Raw genomic sequence first — 23170 nt, 5'->3', positions numbered from 1 at the left:
ATTTGAGAATAAGAAAGATTATATAGATTATTGGCTCTCTTTGGTCTCAGGATCCCTTTACACATTTAGAAATTAGAGCCTTAAAGAGCTCTTTTGTTTATGTGGGTTCTATCAATCAATAATACCATATTTGAAATTAGAAAGTAATGGTTAATAAATATTTTAAAATTCATTTATAAAACAATAAAACTGTACTATATGTTAATGTAAATTATACTTCTTAAATGAAAAGTCTAGATTAGAAAGATAGTAAAAGTGAGTTACTTCTTTGCATTTTTTGAGTCTCTTTAATGTCTGGCTTAATAGAAGACTGATGGATGTTCATATCTGCTTTGCGTTCAAGCTGTTGCAACATCACATGCCATGGAGTCTCTAGAAAACTTAACACTACATTCATGAAAGAATGAGAGTAGAAAAGACAAATGACATTTTAGTACTGTTAAAATAATTTGTCTCCCACAGAGACCCTAGGAGGGTCTCAAATCCCCACACCACACTTTGAAAACTGTCTTTGTAGATCAAAGAATCCATTCACAAATAAATTCTTAGTAGTCAATATAATTATGTCTTTAGACTTAACTTTCATTTGTCTCAATGATTTAAAAGAACCAAAGAGAAAAGCAATACTAGAACAGTGGTTTTTAAGTTATGGGACTTTTCTCATGTACAATGGTAGTAGATAAAAAAAAGGTAAACAAAACCAGACATGATCACTAAAGTTAGTCAAATGCAACCAATATGGATCCATGTAGCAGCATATAAGAATGAAGGAAAACAGGATTTTTGTTGGTCTGAAGCATACAGCCCTAATGTTCAGACAGCAAATCAATAATAAAAGAAAACAACTTCATTAAGATAATTTTCTTTAAAAAATTGAGTAAATATTGGAAAAATTAAGACAAGAAATATAGGGAAATAACTGGGTAAAAACAGAATCTTGGTTCTTTATAGGGCAGAGAAAATCTGCCAAGCTTCTATCCCTTGTACACTGGCCAACATACTGCCTTAGGGTTCATCAGAGAGGTGTTAAACTACAGACTGGAGGTTAAGCTCCTGGAAAAGGCACTGTAAGTCAAAGTAATATAATTTAAAGTTAATTCACTTTTTTTCAGAAAAGGAAAGCAATAAATAGGGGTTAAATTTTTAACCAAGAGCTTGATGTCCTAACATTTTGTAGAAACGACCACAATCACTACTTAATTATTAAAAAAAACCCAACTGTATACAAGATCTGTCTGAAACAGTACATGGCACTGTATAGTAACATAAAAACAGTATGAACCAATTAAAAGATTTTTGTCAATAAAATTTTTGGGAACTCCTCCAAAGAAAGGGCTATGAGGGTATTAGGAAATAGCAATTTCACCAAAGAGGGGACTCATTTTCCTTATCTATTAAAAAATTCAGTAATTCTGACTATCACTTCCAGATGAGTGTCAGTTCTTGGAAGGAATAGCTAGAAACTCTCCCAGCAAAAAGGGCTGCTCCTAGGGCTCAAAAGGTAACTTTCTGTACTGCAGCCAATTCAGGTAGCAGATTGTTACGTTTCGGTGATATGTATAAAAAATAATCATCTGTAAAGGTGAATTAAGTTGTGACGCTTGAAATATCACAACACACCAGTTCCAAGGAAGAATGGGGCCACAAAATTCTCTGCCACAAGTTTCAAGCTGCTAAAAGGAGAAGAACCCATAGGTATGGGCCACAGAAATGTATGGCATATATCTGACATTTGCTGCTGAATTAACACTAATTTAAATCTAAACCATAACCAGTTAGAATAAATGAGAATGTGTAACAATACGTAATACTAAATACATTACTAGATTGCCATTTTAACCTTTACTTGGGGCTATTAAGAACAAGAATTCTGGAATCAGAGACTAAAATCAAAACCTGACTCTGTCCTTTACCTGTGTGGTATGGGGTTAACAATGGTATCCACACTTAAGAGCTGTTTTCAGGATTAAATGAGGTAATGCATTTATAATGTTTGACCTGATACATGGTAAATACTCAAAGTGGTAGATATTATTGTTAACTATTAATATCATGTTATATATGAAATATTGTGTGGTTTTTCCACTAATCATCTTTCTGAACATAGAATTTGTTCACACTAAATTGTGTACTGGTCGATCCTAAAACACTGAGTAGCAAAAACTTTCTGATAGTCTTTTAACAAGTGCTTCTTATAAATTCAATTTTCTACCTGGATGTATTCCAAACCATTCAACACTATGATATAATCACCAATAATGTAATATCATGGATTAATTTAATAACATTAGTGTCATGGATTAATTTAATAAAATTAACTCTCAGTAATACTTACCTGTTTCAAACTCTTTGGTTTAGCTCTGTAATTTTTTATTTGCATCAGATATGTATTTACAGTTTAAAAACTAATCACAAAGTAAACATCCAAGTAATTACCACCCAGCTCAAGAAATAACACATTGTCTGCACCTTAGAAACAAGATCCTCCCTGCTGACATCTCCTCTATTCTTTCCTGTAAATGGTAGCCACTATCCTGATTTTACTGATAATCATTCTCTTGATTTCCTTTTAGTCTCAGTACCTATGACTGAATGCCTTCTGGATAATATAGTTTAGTTACAATATTGCCTTGTCGACTTTGGCTGGGAAGGTGTGTGTCACGCAAGTCAGATTTTTTGCCACTCTGCTCATGTCCATGAATGACTGAAAATGCCGTAAGTACTGATCTTGGAGTTAAGTTTTAGTAAGTAGGTGAATTTGCAGATACGGAATTTGTGAATGAGGATGGATTGTATATATATAATTTAGGAATTTTCCATCTATGTTCATAAGTGAGACAAGACTATAATTTTCTTTTCTTGTACTGTCCATAGAGGGTTTTAATATCAGGGTTATGCCAGACTCCTAAAATGAATGTGGGGGAGTTCATTTCATTTTATTCTTAAAGAGTATGTGTAAGAATAGAATTCATTTTTCCTTGAATACTTACTAGAACTTGCTGGTAAAGCCATTTAGGCCAGGAGTTTTCTTTTTGAGAAGATTTTTAACCACTAGTTCTTTAATAATTTACAGGTTATTCTGTCAAATTTATGAGCATAACATTATTATACTTCTGTTATCTTTTAAATGTCTTTAGTGTATATATAGCTACATTTATCTTTTTAATCAGTGAAATTGGTTATTTCTGACTTTTGTATTTTGTGATCTGCCTCAGATTTTAAGTTTTAATTCAGCCTTTATAAAATTTCAATTTTTATCTCTGTTGATTTTTTTCTGTCTTCCTGCTTTTTACTATTTCCGTTTCAGCTTTATTATTGGAAGGGGGGCTTATTTGCTGAGTTATCTTTAATCTTCTTCAAGATTCTTAGTTCATTAGTTTTCAGCTTTTCTTTATAACTTTTAAGCTATGGATTTTCTGTTAAGTGATGCTTTAGCTATATCCACAAGTTTTAATAAAATGCATTTTTGTAACTTTTTTTGTAAAAAAAAATTTCTTCACAAAGAACTACTATTTAGTTGAAGATATTTCCTAATTTTTATTATAATTTCTTCAGCTGATGGATTTTTTTTTGGAAGGTTATTTACTAACTTCTAAACCTTTGAATATTTCCTAATTGCCATTTGGAACAAATTTCTAGCTTAATTGTCTATATAATTCAACCCTTTGAACCTTACTGACATTCTCTTAATAAATTTTTATGAGTAATTAATATTTTTTAAATTTATAAATTTTTACTGAACATTTTTATACATGTTACATGTATGACTGAAATAAACAGTACTATTACTTTGTAGTTTTGAGGTACACTACTCTATATGGCCATTAATTTGTTAATTATGTTGTTCAGGTACTCTATATTCTTACTTTGCTTGCTGTCTGTTAAAAGTCTTTCAACATTTCTTTTTAAGGAGAAAAAGAAAGATCTCTATAAATTGATTTGAAGTGATAGTATTTTGTTTTTTCACTTTTGAAATAAGAAACTCATGAAGGATAAACCAGAATTATAAAAACCTCAGAGGATATGGAAATGAGGCGGATGTCTTAAGGAATGGCTGGGATGTCTGAGTATATCTTTCTGTGTACTTTCCACTTTTGAAAGTTGTTAATGCTTTACATATTCAAAAAACAAAATTAAATCACAGGGATGGGAAAAAAACACAAAACACTAAGAAAAGAAACTAGTGAAACTAGCTATATATCAAACAACATAGAAGAAAAAAATTCAGTAACTCTGAACCCAGTATTCTGACTATAGTAATTTCAATGGGCGATATTAAGGACAAAAAAACTGCAAAGAAATTCTTAATTTCACTTAGTATGTTACTGCTATAGTACTGTGCAGCCATTTTGAAATTATTTTGCTTGTAATGAAGGGCCGAGCAAATGGAGAAATAAATGAAAGCTGCTGGAAGATAAAAATTCAGAATGAGGGAAAGGAGAAAAAGAACCCTTTAGCGGTGGATTAGAATTAGAGGTTTCATATGAAATGATGTAGATGCAATGACACCCCAGTAACAGTGAGGCTACCTAATGCCAGAATTTGGTCCCTTGCTAAAAGGAACCTGCACTTCCTAGAGGAAGGCTTATTCCAGGGTTGAAGCAGATAAAGTACAAGGTGGGCTGGGATTACCTTCCTGTCCAAGAAATTAAGGTAATCCTCAAAAACTAATAGGAACATATCAAAAGGTCAAAGGAGCTAGTTTATAGGAGTTTTCACTTGCCTAATTTTGGATGATTTCAGTATCATAATAATAAAAGGAATAAATTATAACACACTGCATTTTTTTTAAAAAATCTATCAGTCTATAAAACTTTAAAAAAGGGGAAAAGGGAAAGTTCTTTACAGAAGAATACCAACCAATAAACGTTTAAGAAGCTAGAAATAGAATAATCAGCATTTTCCAACTACTACAGTGAAAAAAACAAACAAAACTTGATTTAGGCACTGCATTAATGGATGTAAAGCCACCGGTGAAAACTGTCAGGAAGAGAAAATTTTCTGTTTTCATGTATAATCCAACAAATAGATGAGATTAAAGGTACCTTTTTATAATGAAGAAATCTGATGGATACCAACTTAGTCAAATGATCAAAGTTAACAATCAGTGATAATGGGACAAACTGACATGTGCCCTATTAGTGATATACTGAGAACACAATAACATCTATGCCTATCAAGACTGTCTAACATGGATCTAAATCATGGGGAATTTTCTAGATTAATGAAGCCTAAGAGATAGTCAACTAAATACGATATATAATATTTGATTGGATGTTACTGGGTCGAACAACCAACCCAGTTATAAAGAACATTATTATGACAATCTGGAAAAGGAGAATGTGAACTATATATTATGTAACTGTATCAATGCTAAATTTCCTGAGTGATGACAACTGTATTGTGGATATGTAGGCACATGACCTCAATCTTTGGTCATACATGCTAAAGGATTTAAGGTTGAAGTAGCTCAAATGGTTCAGAAAAGAAACAAACAAAAAAAATGTGTCTATGTATATACATGGAGTTATGGAGCAAATGTAGCAAAATATTAACTGTTAATGAATCTTAAGTGATGAACATAAATAAGGGTACTGGTTGTACTACTATTAGAATTTGCCTTAGGTTTTGAAACTTATTAAACTATAATACTGGGGGGAAAAACCCAGATCTCCCCCAAGCAACTGTAGGTTTGTCTGTCAATTTTTGCTTTACACATATTGAAGGTATACTATTAGGCACATACAAATTAAATACTGTTTTGTTATATTTTTTGTTAAATCACAACTTTTATTATTATTATAAATATCCTTTATCTGTAGAAATGATATTTATTCTACAATCTTATATTTCGGATATGTCTCTCATAAGCAACATAAATTGGATTTTTAAATCCAGTCTGACAATCTGTCTGTTAACTAAATACTTAGACCTTTTACTTTTAATGTGATTTACTAACATATTTTGACTTATGTGTAGTATCTTTGTACTTTTATATGTTCTATGTTTCTTTCTTCTGCTCCTTGCTTTCCTTAGAATCACCCTGGGAGCTTAAAAATAATATAGATTCTTATTTAATAGGTATACGATGGGGTCTGGGCATTAGGATTTTTAAAAACTCCCCAAGTGAATATATTGTATAAGCCAAGGTTGAGAACCGGTTTTAGATTTTTCTTTTACATTTTAATAATTCCATGTTGTTTTATTTTACTGATCTGAAAAATTTAGTTTCTATTGTTTTAGAAAAATGTATATTTAACTATTGAATAATCTTAGCCTTCGCCCAAACTACACTAATGCTCAAAAACATAACTGTTAAGTTGAAAGGTTATGTTAGTCTTTTTGTGTATTCTATTTTAAAAATGTTTGTCTAGATTTACCAACATATTTACTTTTTTTTTTTTTTTTGGTTTTTCATTCCTTTTTTGACTTCAGACTTCCTCTGGGATCATTTTCTTTCTGCCTAAAATACATTTTTAGATTCTCTTTTAGTAAGGGCTTTTTCTCCCATTCTTTCTTTTTGAAGCAAATCCAATAAGAAGTAAGTTAAACCTTCTTATTTTATCTTCCATCTCTTTAACCACTTTAATTTAATTTTTTGTATATTGTATTTTCTGATCTGTATATGACCTTCTGGACAATTTCATTTACTTTGTCTTACCCAGCTCAATAATTCCTCTTGAATTCATGCTTTACACATTTTATTTTTCACTTCTAGGGGTTCTCTTTTTAATTGTGGCTTATAAAGTCCTTAAAGTTTGTAGTCCCTGCAGAAATTTTCAAGCAATTCTTTTCTTGTTAAAAATAATTTATTTTATAGTGACTCATAATTCTAGTATCTGAGACCTTTAAAGATCTGTCTTGCTTTCTGCTGGTTTTAGATCATGGTCCCATTTCCATACATGCTTAGTAATTATTTTTTACTATAAGCTGTTTACTTTTCTTGATACTACTTACGAAGATTCTTGACCAGAAGTATTCACTTTTGCTGTTAGGCAACCTGGGATACCACCAGTGTAGGACCATTTCAACCAAATAAATTCAGAGTTTAAAGTTTTTTTGGCCATCCTGGTGATCTGAGTCTAGGAGTTTATGCTTGGGCTGTCCTGTAGTTTGAACCTGTCAATCATATTCTGAGTGAATGGGATAGATTTATTCTGGTTCACCCTTAAACTAAGGAAGAAACTCTTACAGTTGAAGCTCCAATCAGTGGAGTATAAATACAAAAGCTAAAGTCTGCAGTTTGGACAAATGCTCTCAAGGCAAAAGAAGCTTTGTGCTTTGCCTACCTTTCTGGGTTCCTGCCAGCATCTGCATTTTGGCCTTAAAAAACACAAGTAAGACTTATCCAAGACTTAAAAAAAAAAAGTTGTTTTCCAGTTTGAAAGATTAGTTAGAATATCCCACTAGCTATATTCTAGTTAACTTTTAAAGCAAATATATAAACAGATAAAATTAATTTTGCCTAAGTGGTCATAATAAAATCAGTTTGTGACAACAGAGCCAATAGTTACATAAAAGAATAATTAAATAGGAGTGTTTCATTGTTGTCCTCAGATATGAAAATACTTATTATGTGGATACATTAGGTGTGCTAAGAACAAAAATAGCCTCAAAATAGTCTATTAAATGACTTTGAAGATTCAAAGGCCAGAAAGTCAACCGTAAGTGACCTTAATTGACTGATTCCACTTATACGTTAATGTGTAATATATATAACATGGTAACTTAATTATAGAATCAATTCTTCATTACATTATTAAAAAATTAAAAACTACAGAGTAATGCTAATTATAATAACACAAGATAAGAGGAGCTACCTGGAAATGCATGCTATTGTTCTTAAATAATGTTTTCAAACAAACATTAGCTTCTCTGAAAGAGAGAAATAGGGCTTTAATTAACAATTATTTATTCTGAATTCCACTGAATATTCAAATAATCTAATTATTGAATGAATATGAGTTCTGAAAGGAAGAATCTATCATCACACACTATCTGTAGAGTTTCTTCCTCTAAGTCAGAGCTTCTTAAACACTTTTGGACAATGAGCCTGTTTAGCAGTCCAGTGAAGTATATGGTTATTTTTTCAAAATAATGGTTTTAAATGAATAAAATAAACTGAATTACGAAACACAGATGCAATAATCAAAATATTACTTTTCAGAAGTTATGACAGTAACATTTCTTTAGTAACATGTTAAAAATGAGGATTCAGCAGTGAATCTATTTACGATAATTTCAAAGCTGTGAGGAGAAAAAATATTCTGAGACGTACAAAGTAACTACAATATGTTATATATCTCTGAATTTTGTAAGTGACAAAGGCATAGTATTTTGCTGCCTACAGTCATAAAAGAACTAAAAGAATACAGCAATACTAAACCTATCCTAAAAGAAATACTTAAAGGTCTTCTTCAAATAGAAAAGAAGCAAAAATCTATAGGAAAGGGAGAATCACAATAGGAAAGGCAAATGTATAAAAGGACTGAAGATCACTTAAACAAACCAGTACATAGATTTAAAAAGAATTTTAAAAATTATGTGAAAACAATTTAACTATAATGAACAGCAAAAGGATAAACATGAAGATGTAAAACAGGACATCAAAATCAGAAAATGTTGGGGAGGGGAATAAGAAAATATAGATCTTTTAGTGTCTGAGCTTACAGGACTACTTCTAAAACAAGCAGATAGTTATGCATTAACATACTTGAAAACCAGGGTATCCACAAATCAAAAACATAAAATAGATTCATAAAAAACCAAAAAGAAATAACTCTAGCATAATACAAAAGAAAATCATCACACCACGAAGAGAAAAAAAAAGAATAAAGAAACCAAGAAGGAATAAAAATCAACTGGAAAACAAGATTTAAAATGGCAATAAATACCTACTGACCAAAAATTACTTTAAATGTAAATAGACAAACTTCTCTAATTAAAAGACACAGAGTAGCAGACTGGATAATAAAACAAGAGCCTACAATATGCTGCTTACAAGAGACCCACTTTAGGGTGGAGGATACACATAGATTGAAACTGAGGAGATGGAAAAACATTTCATGCAAATGGAAATGACAAGAAAACAGGGGTATCAATACTTACATCAGACAAAACAGACTTTAAAACAAAGGCCATAAAGAAAGACAAAGAAGGACACTATATAATGATAAAAGGATCAATCCAAGAGGCTATCACACTTGTTAACATATATCCACCCAATATAGGAGCACCTAAATATATAAAACAAACATTAAAAGACATAAAGGAAGAAATTGAGGGGACTACAATAATAGTAGGAGACTTTAATCCCCAACTGACATCAGTGGGCAGATTTTCCAGAGAGAACATGAACAAGGCAACAGAGATCCTAAATGATAATAGAACAACTAGTTAGACTTAAAGAACCCTATATCCAAAAATCCCAAAATACATATTCTTTTCAAATGCACATGGAACATCTCTAGAATGGACCACATACTAGGACACAAAACTAGCCTCAACAAATTTAAGAGGACAGAAATTATTTCAAGTATCTTTTCTGACTACAATGGCATGAAACTATAAATCAACCATAGAAAGAGTAATGAGAAAAAAATTACAAGGAGACTAAACAACATGCTACAAAAAAACCCACAATGGGTCAATGATGAAATCAAAGAGGAAATTTAAAAATACCTTGAGACAAATGACAATGAAAACATAACCATACAAAGTCTATGGGATGCAGCAAAAGCAGTCCTAAGAGGGAAAGTTCATGACGATACAGGTCTTCCTCAAATAATAAGGAAAATCCCAAATGAACAACCTATCTACCACCTAATAGAATCAGAAAAAAAGAACAAACAAAACCAAAAGTCAGCAGAAGGAAGGAAATAATAAAGATCACAGAGGAAATAAACAAAACAGAGATTTTTTTAAGAACTGAAAAAAATAAAAACCAAGAGCTAGTTTTTTTTGGAAAGGATAAGCAAAATCAAAAAACCTCTGGCCAGGCTCGCCTAGGAGAGGAATAAACAAAAAGAAATCAAAGAGGGAAATAATACCCCATATTGCAGGAATACAACAATTCAAAATATTATAAACAGTTACATGCCAACAAAATGGCCAACCTAAAAGAAATGCACAAGTTTCTAGAAACACAGTCTGCCAAAACTGAATCAAAAAGAAACAGATAATATGCATAGGCGGATCACTAGAAGTGAAATAAGATCTGTAATAAAAAAACTTCCTGAAAAAAAAAGTCCAGGGCTGGATGGCTTCACTGAGGAATTCTACTAAATGTACAAAGAAGAACTCATACTGATCCTTCTCAAACTCTCCCAAAAGATTAAAGATAAGGGAAAACTCCCAAAGTTATTTCTATGAAGATAACACCACCCTAATACCAAAACCAGATGAAAACGCTACCAAAAAAAAAAAAAATTAGAGGCCAATATCTCTGATGAATATAGGTGCAAAAATCCTCAACAAAATATTAGCAAACTGAATCCAACAGCACACAGAAAGGATCACATACATCATGATCAAGTTAGATTCATTCTAGGGTTTTAAGGATGGTTCACAGACACAAATCAGTCATTATGATGCACCATATCAACAAAAGAAAAGACAAAAACCACATGGTCATTTCAACAGATGCAGAAAACGCATCTGATAAAATTCAGTATCTAATCAGAATGATAAAAACTCTTACCAAAGTGGGTAGAGAGGAAACATACCTCAACATAATAAAAACCATTTATGACAAGCCCACAACCAACATAATACTAAATGGTGAAAAGCAGAAAGCCTTTCTGATATACTCTGGAATAAGACAAATATGCCCACACTCACCACTTCTGAATAACATAGTATTGGAAGTCCTAGCCACAGCAATCAGACAAGAAGAAATAAAGGTATACAAATCAGAAGGGAAGAGATATTATTAAGAGATAATATAATATTACATACATATAGTTAGAAGTAAGTAAAAATAAAAATTATTTTTTTCTCATTCAAGTCCATGGACCCTCTGAATTCTATCTATGGACCCCCTAAAGGATTAAGTATCAAATGAACTAAACCTAACCATTTCACTTAGATAAAAAGCTGTCAAGTGGAAAGAAAATTATTTTTAAGGAACGGAGTACTTTCTTTTTAGGGGACTCAGGGTATATATGAGCTAAATTTGTGACTAATTTGTAACAAGTATTAAGAAATTATTGGTAGGTGTAATTTGTATTAAGCTTACCTCTGGTTCCATATTATTCTTCATACCTTTTATTTTTGTCATTCACAATATTTTTCATATCTTAAAAATTACGTTTTTGTAAGGCAGCTATATCCTTTTTGGAATATGGGCATTCTAGAAATTTTCTGCAAAGTAGTTAAAACACCAATTATGGATATGACTAAAATGACACTAAGTTGTCAGATTTTCTCCCTTAAATCACTATTTTAAATTTTTCTGCAAAAGAAAGAAACATGTCCTTTATATTAATACTATGTAGGGATATCTTAGTCCCTCAGATTACCCTTAATAAATTCTTGAGATCTGTAATCTCACAGTGCAAAATAAACCAAACTTATTAGAACTATTTTCACATCAAGATGATTTTTATTGATAATGACTAAATCCTGACACCAATTACTTCTGCATTTAAAGTACCAATACTTCAAAATTCAGCAATGAACATTACTATTTATGCAAATTCTCATAGTATAAATTTACTTGGGAGAAAAACCTTTTTTATTTACAAGTTAAATGATGGTTAACATGGAGATTAGATATCTGGAATTTAAAAAATTTGTCTAAGCAGAGTAAGAATAATCCACTTAACAAAGGAAATACTGAAACAGTGTAACAGGTCTCGATTTTTTTCCTCAGTAGTACTAATAAACTCCTCACTGAAGGTAATGGATCTGGAAATTCCAGTATCCTGGTATCCAAACAATATTTCAGAATACCTTTCACTCACATACTACAAAACAAAAAAAATTTTTTGTTAGATCATATGTTCTTCTTTTGATGGGGAAACAGAAACTTAAAGCCTCAAGTTCTAAAATCAGATTAATTAAGCCTCAACTAACCTGAAAGCTCAAGTTCTAAAATCAGAAATAAGATTTGGAAGACAATTTTTAAGTTTATATTAAATAGCTATAATCATAAATATAAAATGAAGACTGCTTAATCTTAGTTTAGAAGTTACTTTAATTTGAGATTATTCACCTAAACAGTATTCTACAAAAAATCCAAGTACCTTTAGTATGAATAAAAAATTAGCTTTAAATGTATACATAACTATAACTTGATAAATATTTATTGAATACTTATTGTCCTCTGTTTAGGAGCCTGAGATTCCTCAAGTAATTTAGTTCAGTGAAGAAGACACACAAGCAAATATAACATCAAAACAATGCAACGACTGCATAGTAAAGGAGTGTGTAAAATGTTATAGGAGTAGAAGAACACCGATGGAAGAGAAGGGAAACCCATAGCTGGGACATGCAAGATAAGCAAACTTTTCCCAGGAGAAAATGGCAAAGGGAGAGTGGAGAATAAAGGCAAGGACTGTAGGGGTATGTGACTGTCATTCCAGTCAGAAAGCACAGTAAGAAAAGGTGTATGTTTCCAAGTAGGTGTGGACTTAGCACAAAATGAAACTCATAAAGTGCCTTTTGAAGTGTTGTCCAGTAACTTGACTTCACTGTATTGTAGTTCTTTTTTTTAAGCCCAGAGTGACTTTTTTGTTCTTTTTGCCCTTAACATTTTTAAAAAAATTGAATTTTAAAAACAAGCAAACCAACAAAAAAGGCCTGTAGTCACATTTCCTAGAAAACAGAGAAGAAAATACTACCTGAAATGGTTCTTTCATTGATTTATTCAAGACTGGAAATATAATTCCACTAACATGAATAAGTATATAAATATGGCACTATTTTTCAAACTGACTTACATGTTTTAATAGAACATTCACAATGTAATTTCCCCAAGAAATAATTACTAAAATGCAAATAAGAAAGCATCTTCTTCATAGTGTTGTATAAAGATTACATGAATTAATTACACATTGTAGATAGGCACAAGGAATAAAGAAATAACAATCATCAAGTTTGATACAGTTGAAAAAGGCTCTGGAGACAGGTGGTCAACAGCATTCTATCTAATCTGTGCTTCACTATAAAGTGACCTTACAAATTTTAATCATTTTTGTATCTGTTTCCTCATCTGTATAATGCTGAAGTAGATGACCTCTAAGGGTCATTCTACTTCTAAAATTCTCTATCAGTTTTTGATTGAAAAAAATATCACTCTTATCCATTTGAAACTTATCTGTATCAATGTCCAGCTGAAAGTAAGCAAATGAACAAAAATTAAAACACTAAAAAAAAAGACTAGCGAATTTCCCTGAGGGCCAAATTTCATGACAATCTATTCCATCATAGTTAATAGACATCTAATAGCAACAAAGCTCTAAGGGGCACCTTTTTCAATGTCCTATATATAGAATAAAAACTGGCATAATTGTGGCACTGCCAGATCCAACAGTAACAAACCAAAGTCTTTTACTGTCTCAACATGGAGGGAGAATGGAAAGGGACTGTCATTTAGGATGTAAGAGCTTCTGCATAAGGGTCTCTACCAGTAGTTCTTAATCTTTTTGGGTAACAAACCATTTTCAGTATCTGATAAAATCTATGGCTCCCTGAAATGGAAAGGGACTGTCATTTAGGATGTAAGAGCTTCTGCATAAGGGTCTCTACCAGTAGTTCTTAATCTTTTTGGGTAACAAACCATTTTCAGTATCTGATAAAATCTATGGCTCCCCGCCCCAACCAGAAAACAATACATATATGATACACAAACCACATTTTGATACAGTTCAGGGTGGTTCACAGACTGTTTTGACCATCTTGAGTTTCCATGCACAGGCAGTGATGATAAAGACAAGACTCCATGCATAGGCAGTGATGATAAAGACAAGACTATCTTGGTCTGGTATAGTTTAATTTTAAGGAAAAGAAAACCACTTAAACTAACTTAAGTAAAAGGCAAACTTATTTAAAATATGAAAAGGTATCTCATGGAATTCAATTTTAAGAAATACAGCTGGTTTTCATGGAAAGAGAAAAGGTACTAAGGAGATACTCTTTTGTCTTCCTCCTCCTTTCTAGAAAGCTGCCTCAGTTGCCTACAAAAAATTTCTGGACTTCTATGACTAAAACAGAAGTCCTGTATCCCTGGACTATACATTAAAGTATAATTATTTCTCACTTCAGTTTGGAGTACTTAGAGTTTACATACTCAGTCAGGATACAAACTAGAAATACTAAACTATTTGTGAACTTCTAAGTTAATATTTAGCATTCTTTGTTAGAATGTGTTCCTTATTTTTTTAAGAATGTGTTCTTTAAATTCCCTTCCACGATACTTCAACCCTCAGATAGCCCTTCTCAGGTTCTACTCTTCCCATAACAGCCTAGGGCCATATCATTCCCATAGCAATCACATTCATATCATTTTCTACTGAAATATCTCTCCAGAAGTTAACATCAAATTCAACCACAATAAGGCAATCTGCCACCGTTAAGAATATTTAAAAGGAATGTGATGTAGGCGTTGTAACTACCTTAAACAGTTGTAATAAATTTTGTGGGATATGGCAGCACTATTGGAATATGTTTGTGTTCTCTGGAGACTCTGGGGCATTTGAATATACTCTTCTAAATGTGCACTAGGCTGTATGCAAACCCTATATTTTAAAGCCTTTTGTTGACAGGCAAAATGTGATTCCAAAGAGATTGAGTAAAAAAAAAAATCTTTTGTTATACCTTATGAGAAACAAATAGAAAGGAATGGCTGAATTCAGTAATGCTTGGTAAGGAAAATATTTGGAAGTTACTTTTTCTGATAAGGAAAAATCTATGTAACGGGTTAAGAGTCTGATTAGTCAGGAAATCAATGACTTTCTAAAGAACAGCTAACTGAAATACAGTTAACACCGGTTTCTATTTTCAACATATAGGTATTCTCTTCATTTATATTATGTAAAGTGATAAAACATACTGATTAGAAAACAAAGTTTGGCTAAATTTGTTGTGTTTCCTCTACATTTTAATGCCTCTTTAAAATGTTTATTTATATTCTTCAGTAAATTTTCACTTTGCTTCTTTAGACAGATGTGTGCAGAGAATCTTAAAATTGTTTCACTTGAAAACATTTTTAAAACTTAAGAATTCATAGTGTTCTAGCTTCATTTGACAGTTTTTTAAAAGTGTGAAGAAAAATCTTATTATATGTAAAAATGTTCAAATGATAACTTTCTATTTAAATTTCCTGTGCTGGGTTTTACTCAATATTGTCTTTCTTTTCTTTTCCAAAACAATTATAATACAAGATCATATTTCTTTACTCTCTCCCCCTCAATTCCCACACTGCTGGTTAGGTAGTTTAATAAGGAAATAAAGGATTTTATTTCCTACATAATTTTCTGTCAGACATGCTGCCAGTGTCAACAACAGCATCTTGAACTTCTCAAGACATTAAGAGGGAGCTGTAAACTCTTAAGTAAAATTTTTTGCTTATTACATAAGAAAACCTGGCAATATTTACCCAAGGGTGCAGTTTACAACAGTTTCTTTCAAAGTGCCTTCTACAAAGCTGTACGTATTTTCTAAAGTCCATTTAAGGGCCAACAAAGGCAGACATGGGAGATTTTGGGAGGCTACAACTTCTATACCCTTTGACCATACCATAGAATGTTTCCTTTGAAGAAAAGGTTCTATGGTTAAAATGTCTGAAATCAATGATCTAGGCTTTATTTATTATCCTGCTGTTTTGATGTAGAGGAAGGAGAAAATTATATTTCCACATCCTATCTTTTTGAGAAAAACAAGAAGAAAATACATTTTGGGGAGTCAGTATGTAAAACAGCACTATTACTCCTTGAATTCATGACAATCAGATAGATGAGAAATTTTTCTGAAGCCAACTTTTAGGGCTGATAGATGACAAATAAGTGGGTAAAATTTATCGCTAGATACCTCGGATCACAAATCATTAGGGCCACTGGTCCTTTTTTCTCAATCAGTTTTTCAAGGAACAGTAGAAAAAGTAGAATAGAAAACTTCTCACTTTGAAGACTTGGCTTATTATCATTTATTTAGCATTCTTAGCATTTTATATAATCCACTTCATTTCTATATGTATCACAAACTCCTGAAATTATGACTGGTAAAGATGACTGATTTTGGCAGCAATGGGTAAAAGCCAGGCAACAGCTTCCCCTCCATATTTTGGTAGCAAAGAACAAAAAATGGAGGGAGATTAAGTGTGGTGAGTAAAGATTGTTTATGAGCTAAATAATCTGCACTAAGTAGATGAAGTCAAGCTTTAACAATGAAAAGAGAAGACAAGTGTTGGCTCAAGGAGTTAATGATTTATATCTGAAGGGACAGTTTTTCCCAGAGTGCATTTCATGAAATAGTCTTGCAAGATCCTCCTCTGTCAACAGGTCAGTGAATGTGGGAAATATACTCTTTTTGAAGAGCTACAGGCATATGACCATAGAATAGCTCTATAATTAAGAAACTCAATTTTGTTTTAGCTCAATGTCTAAATTTATTTTGTTGACAAAACTCCCTTTTTAATTATGTATTACTTATTTTACAGAACTTCTCTGGGAAACTTTGGAGATCAGACAGGGGACCCATGAGAAAGGTATGAATATCTAGTTTTTGAGTAAAACATCTAAAAAAATAAATAAATAAAAGGATAACCCAGAAACTCCATATACAGAGATCAGACAGGGGTGCAAAGAATTAAGTGAAAAGATCTCATCCATGGCTTCACATGAATGCCCAGATTTCTGCTCTTATTGACAACATTCTTTGTTTTGCCATCAGGGGGCATAGTAATCATTCAACAATGGCCATTACATCAGGAATGTAAAGTTCTTATGAGCAGAAACTATTACTCTCATTTTATAGATGAGGGGAATGAGGCTTAGAGAAGTTAAATCACCAAAGGTCATTTGCTAGTAAGTGATTTCAGATGGAATTAAAATTTGTCTGACTCAGCAGCCTGAGCTATTAACAATTATGCTTACTATGTCTAGCATAGAAGGGAGTTGCAGTTTGGATATAACTTAACAGTTGTCCATGCATAAAATAAATATGCTATGGAAATACATACTATAAATGTAATTCTTCATTTGAAAACAAGTTAGTTTTCTATTACTGTCTAATAAACTGCCACAAACTTAACTTTAAAACATCACTAATTCTGTAGGTTACAAGTCCAGGCATGCTTGGCTGGTACTCTGCTTAGGGTATAATGAAGCTGAAATCAAGGTTTCAGCAGGCTTAGGCTCTTCTCTGAGGATTCTGAGGGATTGGGGGGTGGGGGAGAATCCACTTATAGGCTTATTCAGGTTGTTGGCAGATCCAGTTCCATGTGGATGCAGGACTGAGATCCTTGTTTTCTTGCTGCTGTCTGCTCAGCTTCTAGAAGCCACCTGTAATACCATGGCTCATAGCCTACCCCATTTTCAAAGCCAACAAAAGCTCACTGAATCCTTCCTGGGCTTCAAATCTCCCTAATACCCTCCTTTCCCCGTCTATTCTATTACATTCAAAGAAAGGTCTCTGCTTTTAAGGGCTCACGTGATTAGATTAGGCTCACCCAGATAATCTTTGTGTCTTGAGGTCAATGGATTAATACTCTTATTTATATCTGCAAAGTTCCTTGACAGCAGTACCTAGATTCGTATTTGACTGAATAAACAAGAAATGAACATTTTGAGAGCAAGAGGTATGGGGACATTTTCAAAATTCTGCCTCCCACACCATATATGAAAAAAAAAACTTTTCTTTATATTAGCCACTAATAATTTTATAAGTTTATTCACAATATTTGCTTGTGCAGTTAGAGGCATGAGAAGGACTGAGAGCTTTGTGTGTGTGTGTTTACGTGTACACACTGCCTCCTTATACATCACTTTGAACACTATGTTGCTTTTTTAAAGCCATAAATATAAATGAGTATACAATTAACTTGGAAATTTAGTTAAAATGAATATTCTCATTTTGATTACTGTTAAAAATTGAAGAAAAATCACAATGGCAGTAGAAATTAGTAATACCTGAACAATAGACTTAAAAAAATATAGTTTATTGTTTTTAGGGATGTAAATGAGTAAATAATATCAATAAATATTCCTATATGGGAAAACTAAGCAATGTAAAAATGTTTACTGTCCAAACTTATTTAATATTTAATTCAGTAACAATCAATATCTCCTCCTAAAAATTCTTTTTGAACTGAAAGGAACAAAGGGGATAAGGGGAAATGAAAAATTAAACTAACTGCTAGAAATTGAAACAAATAATATTCAAAATTATATAATAAATAAAAACTTGAAGCAACCAAAAATATCCATCAACAGATGACTGGATAAAGAAGATGTGGTACATATATACAATGGAATACTACTCAGCAATAAAAAAATAAAATAAAATAAGGCCATTTACAGCAATATGGATGGATCTGGAGATCATCATACTAAGTGAAGTGGGCCAGAAAGAGAAAGAAAAATGTCATATGATATCACTTATATGTGGAATCTTTTTTTTAAAAAAGGATACAAATGAACTACTTATTATTTATAACCTAAATGACTGATATCTTGAATATGTGTAAGCACATCTGACTGTCCTTTATGACTGGATTATTGCATTCTGTTGATTCTTATTTTGTGGTTGGCTTTGTTCCTTTGATAACTATGTAAGTTTAAAAAGCTAAAGCTCTAAATTATTCTTAGAAACAATGAACAGTACATAAATGTAATATTTTAAAAATATGTGCAGTATATTGTATATATGTATTTACATGTGATATATTCTATATGTGCAAACAAACTGTGGCAATTCTACCTAGTAAAACTGAAAAATGAAACAAGAACTATATAGTAAATAAAAACTGAATTAAGACCAAAGGAGCAGAATATTGTATAGCTTCAGCTACATATAAAAACTTGTTTGGTAAGTTAGATCCACTCCTTAAATTAGATATAAAAAATAAACCCTATATAAACTGGTAGTGAATCATATATAATCTGAAACCCCAGGTAGGTCAGATCCAGAGTTTGTGCTAAGGAAAAAATAGCTAAAATATTGAGCCTGGAGAAAAATAATCTGTTTTCTTTTTTTTTAAAGTTCTGAAGCACTAGAATAAAAACATGTAGAGAATAATTAATGATTTGAATTAAGATATAAACAAACAAAATGAGAAAAAAAATAAAGGCAATAACAGTCTGTCTAAAATGTCGTAACACTTATAACAGAAGAACACTAAAAATACATAGAGAAATGTAATTTAAAAGCAGAAAGTCAAGACCTCTATATCTAAGTGGGAAATTGATGTACAGAGATGAGGGAAACTCTAAAAGTAAATGAAAAGACATGAACCTTAACCACTGTAAAGTCCCCATAAAACCAAATACAAACAAATATACATATAAAGCTGCAAACTGCAAAAATTATAAAAATATTATTTTATACTCATTGAGGTCAAAGTAAAGTTTATATACACAATTGTCACACTAATGACAATGAAAAATGATAAAATTCCAGAGCTGTGCTAGTCTATATGGTGTCTTTGTGATTTAGAGAAAAGGTACCCCTTCTTCTTCTTCAAAAAATTAAGTTAGTATATTACTACAAACTAAACAACTGAATGCAGTGGCCTAGTTTGGTTCAGCCCAGAGCAGCTTTCCAGAGCCCATGAGAAGCAATGTGGCTGTGCAAACATGTGGGTCACACATATCATAAACCCTGAAGTGTGCACACTGCTAGCAATGATTACAACCCATCCAGTAAGATGAGCTTGTCAGTGTCAGAGGGGGAGGTGAGCAAACATTAGGCCTCCAAGAACAGCAAATGGGCAGGGGAGGTGACTGTTGAGATACTAGCATGGCTGGATTAGAACAAGTAATGTTGTGAGTGTGTGGGTACTGTTTTATGAATGATAGTGTTCTTTTCTGTTGCTCCAAGCTAGGCTGGGAGGCAAGATCACCCACTTGCATTTAAGTTAGTTTATGTACCTACCATGTGAATGGCTCCTCCTTGGATATGGTGAACTTTTATGACACAATCTGAATACTATTTGTGGCAACTTTTGTAATTCTTTTTGTAAAACCAAATGGAAATACTTAGCAAGAGCACTGAAATATTCATACTCTTTAACTTGCAATGTCACTATAAATTTTATCTTAAGGGTGACATGACAGAAGATACCAAACATAAATTTGATGAATTTTATATAACTATTATAAATAAATATGAAGACCATAGAAGGCCTGTGTGTTTACCTTGCTGGTAAAAACAGAATAGCATAAACTCTTTGAAAGCAGCAATGTAAAAGTACACATGCATATGGAAGGTAATAGTAATTTTGAGGTGGTAAAATTATTAAAGAATGTTTTTGAATGTCTATAATGATTTTTAAAATAAAGTCTGAAGATTTCCATTCTTAAATGTTTAAATATCCCAACTGTAATACTTGTACATTATTTATTTAAAAATCCTTTTTCCAGTTATAGCAAAGATAAATTTTTGATGAGCTGTTACTAACATGAATTTCTAATTAATGAGGTTTTACTGTATGTCAGTGTTTTACTTCTGAACGCTCATACACTTAATGAAACATTTATAAGTATCTTCTCTGAGTTTTAACAAGTAAGACTATTTGTAAAGGGCATCCATTACATATAGTTTTACTAAAAGTGGGGGATATGTAAAATAATCTGTTAGTATGGGAAGCCAGTATCAGAACTTATATTTATCTGTGACTTTCATTTCTATAATAAATTGAACTTTACTGGTACAGGAATTGACACTGACACCCTATGATGATTAATTTTATGTGCTAACTTGACTAGGCCACAGTACCCAAATATGTGATCAAACACCAGTCTAGATGTCACTGTGAAGGTACTTCTTTTTGGTGAGACTAACATTAAATCAGTAGACTCTGAGTAAAAGCAGATGTCCTCTATAATGTGGGTGATCTCATCCAATCAGTTAAAGGCCTTAACAGGAAAAGACTGAGGTCACTTGAAGAAGAGGGAATTCTGCCTCCAGACTACCTTTAGACTCATGGTGCAACATCATCCCTTGCTCAGGTCTCTAGCCTGCTATTCTGACCTGCAGATTTTAGACCTGCCAGCCCCGACAATCATGTAAGCTAATTCCTTAAAATAAATCTGTCTCTGTCTCTCTTTCTCTCTACACACACCACACACTCTATTGGTCCTGCTACTCTGGAGAATACTGACTTATACACCCCACCCCACCACCACCCTGAGTCCCTGTATCTCGTGGTCAAGCTTCCTGTTGTTGTGTAGGATTACCTGAGGGAGCAGAGGTGAGTTCCAAACATGGAGGAATGACAGTGATATACCCCTACTATTTGCTCCCTAGCAGCATACCACAACATAGTGAGAAGTGCAAATGCAACAAAGTTATAATAAACAACAGATCTGACACTTTTATTTTTAGTAAAAACAATTTTTAGCTACATTGAAGCAAAATGACTAAATCAGATCTGGCAAGAAACTGGAAAAAATTCAAAATTACAGATAAAGTTAACTGAATTGCAGATTTATATTCACTTATGACCTTATCCTAAGCAATTATAAGATATTTTAAAATACTGTTTAATTTAACTATCTCATCTGTTATTTGTGAAATAAAAAGGTTATTGGCAACCTACACTTAACCATTTTTTTAAGAACTCATAATTTTGTGGTAGGGCATGATTCTTCAAAAGCAAGGGTCTAGTGATTGAGTGAGAATATGTTTTATACATAATGGAAATCTCCTGAGAGCTAGTATAGTCTTACCTGTCTTCTTGAAAATGACTTATTAAACATTATCTTTTCTTGACATTAGGGGTATTCATCATGACCATTAATCATTTTATAGATGTATATGACTCTGCCTCTACAAAAAATATGCCTATGTTTCTGGAAGTATTTGTTGCTTTTCTCTAAGATAGTGGTCTTTTTCTCTCACTGCTGCATTTTGTTATTATGTATCTGACTCTTCGGTTTTCTTAAAGTTTCTAATCTGTTATACTTTGAAAAAATTTCCCTTTCCCTTTTTTTCCCTCTTCTTCACTTTTGTGTGTGAAGGCCTAGTTCCATGGCAATCACTTGAACTGATCTCATCTTTGTTCAGGGTGGTTAAACACAAGTTGGCTAAAACTAGGTATGCTGTCTTCTATCAACTAGGGTAAGAAGCCTAATAGTAGATAGAGAGATTACCAATTTTTCTGAAGATATAAAGTGTCTCTCTCTCCCTCACACACATACATACCCCTCTGCCCTCTTTCTAAACCTCTTCTTAGTCAGCCTACTTTTAACATTTTATCTTTTGTTTTTCTCCTTTGGATTACTCACAGTCTGTTGTGTTTATGGCTCCATCCTGCTCTAAAAGCTTGGGGCCAACATCACCTTACTCAACAGTACACTGAACTGAAAAGACATGCTAGGGATATAAAGGAAACAGAGTACTATTAATTTTCCCTGTTTCTAACCTCAATTAAGTCATCTTTGTTCTAAAATCACAGTTAACTTAATCGTGAGATTGGCACTATTTGGGGTTTTGGTTAAAATTAATTCTATAGTCCCTTCTAACAGAATTCATTCGTCACTGATTTCCTGTGTTCCTTTATGTTAGGCCCCCAAAATTACAACAGAAAATAACAGAGTTCGAACATCTGTCCTCACAAAGCTTTACATACTAGTACAATGGTTTGGAAAATTATAATGATTAGTAAGATTATAATGCCCCTTGGGCCAATTGCTAAACGAATAATTTAATTCTTTTACAATTCCCTAATGCTTTTTTTTTAAGTTCAAAACCACTATTACAGCCTAAAGAAAACCTAGCTTTGAAACATAGGTTCTCTTGTGATTTTATGATAGATTAATTTACTTAGAATACTGTGAATTCTGTCAAATACACAGACTTTCCCAGGTTTGCAAAATTGTTTCTACTCTTGAAAATACAGATTCAATCTAGAGTTAATCCATAACACCACAGAGATCTTGGGAGGAACACGCTTCCCTCTTTAATGGTTCTTAAAGCAAATAAACATTGCCTAAAGGCTTAGAGATTGAGT

General features: G+C 32.4%; 1 protein-coding gene and 1 long non-coding RNA gene across 2 annotated transcripts in view; one reads left to right on the top strand and one right to left on the bottom strand.

Annotated features, from left to right (window-relative positions):
• The window catches only part of SAMTOR (S-adenosylmethionine sensor upstream of mTORC1), an 89162-nt gene that overhangs the window by 17772 nt on the left and 48220 nt on the right, over positions 1 to 23170 (bottom strand). The window lies entirely within an intron of this gene.
• LOC140697368 (uncharacterized) overlaps positions 1 to 23170 on the top strand; it is a 53123-nt gene that overhangs the window by 22365 nt on the left and 7588 nt on the right. The window contains exons 4-5 of the long non-coding RNA XR_012074330.1: positions 2574 to 2715; positions 16658 to 16705. This is a non-coding gene — a long non-coding RNA (uncharacterized lncRNA). The remainder of the gene's footprint in view (positions 1 to 2573; positions 2716 to 16657; positions 16706 to 23170) is intronic.

The sequence above is a fragment of the Vicugna pacos genome, chromosome 7, assembly GCF_048564905.1.
Source record: "Vicugna pacos chromosome 7, VicPac4, whole genome shotgun sequence".
NCBI lineage: Eukaryota > Metazoa > Chordata > Mammalia > Artiodactyla > Camelidae > Vicugna > Vicugna pacos.
This window is presented reverse-complemented; position numbering and strand designations above follow the sequence as displayed.